Source organism: Mesocricetus auratus, unplaced genomic scaffold, assembly GCF_017639785.1.
Source record: "Mesocricetus auratus isolate SY011 unplaced genomic scaffold, BCM_Maur_2.0 Super-Scaffold_100007, whole genome shotgun sequence".
Lineage (NCBI taxonomy): Eukaryota > Metazoa > Chordata > Mammalia > Rodentia > Cricetidae > Mesocricetus > Mesocricetus auratus.
In genome coordinates, this window is record NW_024429191.1 from 75641947 (window position 1) to 75649801 (window position 7855).

At 44.2% G+C, this 7855-nt stretch overlaps 1 long non-coding RNA gene across 1 annotated transcript; it reads left to right on the plus strand.

Annotated features, from left to right (window-relative positions):
* Positions 1–1645: 1645 nt before the first annotated feature.
* Positions 1646–3943, plus strand: LOC121141486. Its single transcript, XR_005878424.1, has 2 exons — positions 1646–2529; positions 3120–3943. It is a non-coding gene; the product is annotated as an uncharacterized LOC121141486 (long non-coding RNA).
* The last annotated feature ends 3912 nt before the right edge of the window (positions 3944–7855 follow it).

Below are 7855 nucleotides of genomic sequence, written 5' to 3' on the forward strand. Positions count from 1 at the left end.
ATCTGGGCGTGGCAGAAGGGGCGGTTAGTCTTTGGACAAGGTCGAGGTCAGGGTGGTTTCTGTAGGCAGGCCTTTTCCAGGAACTTAATGCCCCCAGGCATTGTATTGTTTTTAGCAAACATGTCTTTAGATTGTCTTACAGCTGCCAACTCCCAGGCAGAAGGGGAAGTGGGTCTCTGCTCAAGGTCTGGTGTTCCCACAGTTTGGGGTGAGGCTAAGGATGCTAGACCTCAGAGGTGGCCTACAGGAATTTTCTTCTTTTAATAATAAACAGTTGGTGTGCACACACAGAGCAGAAATGAAAACATATCACTTAGGGGGCATGGGTTTTTTGGTTTTGGTTTTGGTTTTGTTTTTTCAAGACAGGGTTTCTCTGTGGCTTTGGAGGCTGTCCTGGAACTAGCTCTTGTAGACCAGGCTGGTCTCGAACTCACAGAGATCCATCTTCTTCTGCCTCCCAAGTGCTGGGATTAAAAGAGGCATGTGCCACCACTGCCTTGCTGGGGCATGTTTTTTTTTTAAGATTTATTTATTTGTTTATTTATTATGTATACAGTGTTCTGCCTACATGTATGCCTGCTAGCCAGAAGAAGGCACCAGGTCTCATTACAGATGGTTGTGAGCCACCATGTAGTTGCTGGGAATTGAACTCAGGACCTTTGGAAGAGCAGTCAGTGCTCTTAACCTCTGAACCATCTCTCCAGCTCCTGGGGCATGGTTTTTTAATGTTATTTTTTATTTATTGTGTGTGCATGTGCAAGTGTGTATATGTGTTTACACCACAGGACTGTGTGACACATCACAGGACAATTTACAGGAGTCAGTTCTGTTCTCCATGGGTGGCCCAGGGATTGAACTCAGCTTGTCAGATTTTGTGCAAGGCACATGTACTGTCTGAGTCTGTTGTTGGTTCTGATGCCACTGACATTTAATAAGACATCCATCTTTTCTCCCTCAGAAGAAACCAATCAACAGCTGGCTGTAATCTCAACACTCTGGAGGCCGAGAGGGAGAGGCAGCAGAACACAGTCAAGGCCAGCTTGGGTTACATGAGATCTTCTCAAAACAAAACAACAAAAAAAACAACAAAAAGAAAAATACATAATTTGTATTTCCAGACACTTACTACCCTGGAGTGGGTGTAGGGGTTTCTCAGTGTCTTTTCTGAGGATGGCATTGGGCTAAACTCTCTGAAAAGACAATGCAAGTATGATGGAACAGAAAGGGTGGAAGAGAGACCTCATGTAACACAAATGAGCTTAGGCTCTCAGATCTCCCAGACCAACAAGGCAAGCCTGTGAGGTGAATTCAAAAGAATGTGGGTTTAGGTGAGGGACACATACCTTTAACTAATCCCAGCACTCTGGGGAAATCTAGTTCCAGGACAGCCAAGGACTGTTACACAGAGAAACCCTGTCTCAAACACACACACACACAGAGAGAGAGAGAGAGAGAGAGAGAGAGAGAGAGAGAGAGAGAGAGAGAGAGAGAGAGAGAGAGAGAGAGAGAGAGACAGAGAGAGAGAGACAGAGAGAGAGAGACAGAGAGAGAGAGACAGAGAGAGAGAGAGAGAGAGAGAGAGAGAGAGAGAGAGAGAGAGAGAGAGAGAGAGAGAGAGAGAGAGAGAGAGAGAGAGAGAGAGAGAGAGAGAATATGGATTTAGAAGAGAGCCTTGCTGAGTTCTGCCTCTCTGTTGACAAACTGTGAGACAAGCAAGCTCATGACCACCTGAGCCTCTGAGCCCAGGCTATAACAGAGGTCAGACAGGTTGAAATTACCCCATGTGTGCAATATCTGACACAGTGTAAAACTTGTGTCCACACCATGGATGCCCTCTGAGACCACATGAGACCTTTGACCGTGATCTCCTTTGAACTAGCTGATGGCCCTCCCAACTGGTAACAATTACTTTTTGAGGTAAATTGCCAGAGGTGTGAGAGGATAAAGGAGAATGCGTCCCTAAGGGGTCTGTGGAGATCCTGCGCTCACACCTCCCGGAGCAGCCCCCTCAGTGCAGAAACTGTATCTAAATACAGGGAGTGGTTCCACACACAGGGGCGGGGCTGGCTTCCTGGGAAGAAATTGAACCTCTCCGGTTTTGCCTGGTCTAAAAGGAGCTGTTCCATGGTTACCCACCGTGGGCTTTGTGATTGGCTGACTGTGGTGATGGAGGTGGGGAGTAAGCGCTGATGGAGCTGCAGCATCCCTTAGCCTCAGGTCCCTGGGAGGGGGAGGGACCAGGAAGGGGGAGGGAATAGGAGCCATTTCTCTGCGCTGACCGGCCTCCACGCTTGCAGCTCTCATTTCCCCGGAATCCAGGCTACTCCCCTGCTTAGCATTGCACCATGCTGGATATTTTCATCCTCATGTTCTTTGCCATCATAGGCCTGGTGGTTCTGTCCTACATTATCTATCTGCTCTAGCGGCCTGGAGCTGCAGGGGCTGCGAGGGGAAGAAGGATGGAGCCGAAGCGCCGAGCATCCTGCTTGCTGACACACCGGTGGATTTTTGCTTCTGGTCATTATTCGGGTATTGATTCAAAAACAAAATGAAAAGAGCTTGTTTTTTGTATCTATTTCTCAGACATTGACGTAGCATTTCTTGGATCCATTTGAAAAGAACAAGAAAGGCAAGGTTCCTTTGGGAACCAATTTAAAATGTGATTTCTTAAAATTAAAAATAAGCTTCACAATGCACTGGGTTTTAGGTAGGATGGGAGGGGAGGTACGTACGTGGTAGAGAGGGACTATCATTTCCTAATTTCCTCTTCTAGGTAGAAGCAAAACCAAGTTGTACATTTTCTACTGGCAATGACTACAGTACATTCTTATGTATGGGGCAGGGTGGTTTCCAAATCTGCCGGTATAACTGTGTTCATTAATTCACGGTGCTGCCACAACTGCATTCATTAACTCACTAGTGATTCATTCCCACTTGAGAAACAGTAGCAAATGAAATTTACTTGGGGTAAGGTCTGGGGGCGGGGCCCATTTTTCCCAGCTATGGAATTTGGTGTGGAGGAGTGGGGAGGACTCTGGGATATCTCGGTAGTTCCTGAGCGGTAGAGGTGCCTCTCCTGCAGTTCCCAGCTGAGCACTTTGTTTCTGGGTTTCCCACAGCTCCGGTGTTCCGTCCAGCGAGAGGGCTCTGCCCAATAGCAGGAGTCCTGAGGCCCAACTGACTTCTTCCAATGTGTCGGGATGTGGCTAACCCTTGGCAAGCAGGGGCTCTATGAGGCAGAGGCACTCCTGGGGACATCAGGAGTTCAAGGATACCACTGGCAGCTGCTGCATGTGTTTAAGCTGTAGACAGGGTGTATTGGAAATGTGGAAGGTTGAAACGTACAAACAGTAAAACCACAGTGGAGAACTGCCAAAGCATTCATATGGGCAACCTTTCCTTAGATCTAAATACAGCCGCACGAAAGCAGGCGTTCCCTTGTAAACTCAAGGGCAAATTCAGCTTGTCTGTCCTATCGGTGTCTTTATAGATTGTGCAGTCTGAGGTCGTCGTGTAGTTTCCCTGATTGCTAGCCTCCCCACCCCCCAAAAACCCTGTCATTTGCACTTTTTAAGATTTATTTCTTCCCTCCTTGTCCCATTTGTCCCCAGCTTCTGTCTGATGAGAGACATGGCTGTGAAGTTCTTATTCTTTGTGCCTACCTATAAAGCATTGAAACAAAATGTCTATATTAATTTAGGAAAATAAATTTTACCCCTAAGGGAGGGGCTTTAAAACTTTGATTGTTAAATGCTCCTTCTGTTTAGAAAACAAAACTGTTTTCGTATTTCCATGTCTAGTTAGGGTGGGGAAAAAAAAAGTTTTAGGATATACAGTGGTTTTGGCCTCAAATCTATGGCGTCTGCTATTCCCTTGGAGACTCCATCATACTTATTCTACATTGATTTTCTTTTCTAGATTAAAAATAAACAAGGAAAATGAATGAACAGTTTTTGTAATAATATTTTGTTTATTTCCTTTATTTATTTATTTTCAAGACAGGGTTTCTCTGTAGCTTTAGAGTCTGTCCCGGAACTTGATTTGTAGACCAGGCTGGCCCCCAACTCATAGCTGGAGAGATGGTTCAGTGGTTAAGAATACTGGCTGCAAGCTGGGCGGTGGTGGCACACGCCTTTAATCCCAGCACTCGGGAGGCAGAGGCAGGCGGATCGCTGTGAGTTCGAGGCTGGGCTGGACCGACAGCCTCGAAAACAATACAGAGAAACCCTGTCTCCTAAAAACCAAAAAAAAAAAAAAAAAAAAAGAATACTGACTGCCATTCCAGAGGACTAGGGTTCAATTCCCATCACCCACATGGGAGTTTACAGTTGTCTTTAATTCTAATATCTGAAGTTCTTACACAGATATATATGCAGGCAGATCTCTGTGAGTTCGAGGCCAGCCTGGTCTACAGAGTGAGTTCTAGGACATGCAGGGCTACACAGAGAAATCCTGTCTTGAATCCCAGCACTTGGGAGGAAGAGGAAGGGAGATTTCTGTAAGTTCAAGGCTAGCCTGGTCACAAAGCAAGTTTCAGGACAGTCAGGGCTGTTACACAGAGAAACCTTGTCTCAAAAAACAAAAACAAATCTAAAACTCTTTGCTACATAATTCCTTGGAAATGACATCACTAGGAATAAAATCCCTAGACAATTTTAGTAGTTTACCACACTCTACCATCCTGCCCCAAACGGCTTTGTTCCAGGCAGGGTCTTGCTATCGAGCCCAGCTGGCCTCAGCCTCAGTCCTCCTGCCTCAGCCTCCTGGATGCTGAAATTACAAGTTGTGTGTCCACCTTAACACAATACCTTATAACGAAAATTCGACTGCACGATAAATTTGAGGAGAAAATGTGTTTATTTACTGCAGATACTATTTCAGATAGTTTGTGGTGTTAGCACATTAACAGACACAATACTGTGTGACAATGTGGACCTAAGACAAGTAACCCACAGATTCACTAATGTCATAAGCATGGCCTTGACACTCAGGGGCACCTCGACATTCTCCTCTCAGGTAGTTCTCTGATTTTAGCCTAGTCTTATTTCAAACTCCAAGTCCTTCCTACCTTTGTCCTTCCTTATTTAAGTTTTTCTTGAGATGATTGGGATGGTGTCTTCTTATGTAGTCCAGGCTGGCTTCAGACTTGAAATTCTAACAGCCTCCACTCCTAAGAGCTAGGATTACAGGCCTGAACCACCAAACCTGGCCCAAACTACAATTTTCTACAAAGATAGCAGTTCTGTACCCTTACCTAAGCAAGTATCAAGTAGAAGGAATTCAAAGTACTGAGTTAATTATGGTGCTTAAATCTTTAAGGTGTAGTCTCTAATCAAGCTCACTCTGAAGTTTTATGGAACCAAAGTTCTTCAGTTTGTACTCATATAGAACTGAAACACCTTGTCAGTAATTCAGAGAGAGGGCAGAGGCTGATCTCAGTTATACATCAGGCACATAAGCCTCTAGACATGGGCACAACATAAGAATCAGAAGATTACCCTCTAATTTTTTTTCATTATGTGTGTGCATACCTGAGTGTATGTCTATGCATCATGATCCTGCAGAAGCCAGAGAGGTCAGAAGAGGGTGTCAGATTCCCTGGAACTGGAGTACAGATGGGAGCTGGGTACTGACTGAATCTGAGTCCTCTGCAACAGCAGTAAATGCCCTTAACACTTGGACCATCATCTCTCCAGCCCCAGACTAGCCTTTTAAAGAATGCTATTTATAAAATAAAACATCAAGTTAAAAAATCATTTAGTGTGTGTGTGTGTGTGTGTGTGTGTGTGTGTGTGTGTGTGTACATTGGTACCACAGCCTGTATATGGGAGTCTGTCTGTTTTATCCTTATACCATGTGGGTCCAGAGGATCAACAGGCCTTCTGGTATGACAGACAGGCACCTTTACCACTGTGATGTCTCATCAGTAGTTTCCATAGTTTTAAGAAATAAACTTTGGCCAGACCTGGTGGTGCACACCTTTAATCCCAGCTCTTGGGAGGCAGAGACAATCGGATTTCTGTGAGTTTGATGCCAGCCTGGTCTACAAGGCAAGTTACAGAACAGCCAAGAGAAACCCTGTCTTGCACCCCCCCTCACATACAAAATAAATAAACTTTGAAGAATTGGTACTTTGTGTCTACACACCCATGCAATAGTACTCAGGAATAATAGCAGGGTTTCTGTTGTGTTGCTTTGTTTTTTGTTTTTTTCTAAGACAAGGGTGATAGGGGATGTCCTTCTGTATGTTGTGAATCTATGTCTGGCTCATTGGTTGATGAATAAAGCTATTTCGGCCAATGGACAGGCAGGATTTAGCCAGGTGGGAAATCCAAACAGGGATAAAGGTAGTAGGTGGAGTTAGGGAGATGCCATGTAGCTGCCTAGGAAGCAAGAGACCCTGGCATCACTGGTAAGCCAAGACCACATAGAGATACACAGATGAGTGGAAATGGGTTAATAATTAAGAGAGAGCTAGCCACAAAGAAGCCTGAGCCATTGGCTAAACAGTTTATAACAAATATAAAACTGTGTGTTTGGGCTGGAGAGATGGCTCAGAGGTTAAGAGCACTGACTGTTCTTCCAGAGGTCCTGAGTTCAACTCCCAGCAACCACATGGTGGCTTACAACCTTCCATAATGAGATCTGGTACCCTCTCCTGGCCTGTTGGCATACATAGAGGCAGGATGTTGTATTCATAATAAATGAATAAAATTAAAAAGCAAAACAAAACAAAACTGTGTGTTTATTTGGGACTAAACATCTGTGGAAACCAGGTGGAACAGAAACTTCCATCAACACAAACGCTTGCTAAATAGCACAGGCTGGCCTCATCTTCCTGTTTCAACTTCTCCAGTGCTGATATTACTTTTGTTTTGATAAATTTACTTATTTAAAAATTTTCTTTTATTATTATCTTATGTATATGGGTGTTTTGCCTGCATGTATGTCTGTGCAACATACATGTACCTGGAGCAGAGCCCAAAAGATAGTGTTGGATCTCCTAGAAATGTAGTTACAAACAATTGTGAGCCAACAAGTAGGTGTTAGGAATTGAACTCTGACCTCTGCATGAGCAGCTATTGCTTTTAATTGCTGAGTTATCTCTCCAGCCCTGATAAATTTTGCTCAGCCTAGTGGCACAAATCTTTAATCCCAGCACTTGGGAGGAAGAGGCAGGTAGATGGTCTGAGTTGAGGCCATTCTGGTTTACAGAGCAAGTTTCCAGGCCACATAGTGAAACCTTATCTCAAAAACCAAACAAAAACATTTTATTTACTTTTTTTTTGAGACAAGGTCTCTCTATGCAACCCTGGAACTCACCAGGCTGGCCTCGAACTTAGCGTCCCCCTGTCTCTGCCTCTGAGAACTGGGACTAAAGGTATGCACCACCACCATCCAGGTAACATTTTATTTTTTTAGATGGTCTCCAAGCTCTGTCCAGGTCACTCTTAAGCTTCTGGGTTCAAGTGATCCTCTTGCCTCTTGAGTAGTTAGAAAGAATAATAATTATTTTAAAATTTTCAGCTGACCTGGAATCCATTTATGTACCTTAGGCTGGCCTTGAACTTGTGGCAGTCCTTTTGCCTCAGTCTCCTAAGTACTGGGATTATATGAACTACAATGTGTCTATTTATACTACATGCATATTGGCATTCTCAAGCACAATAAAACACTGAAAATTTTAAAAATTTAACTTTATTTTATGTGCATTAGTGTGAAGGCATCAGATGCCCTAGAACCTGAATTACAGACAGTTGTGAGCCATATGGATGCTGGGACTTGAACCCAGTGCTCTTAACTATTGAGCCCCAATACTTCAGTCCCCAACACTAAAATTTTTATTTGTGTAATA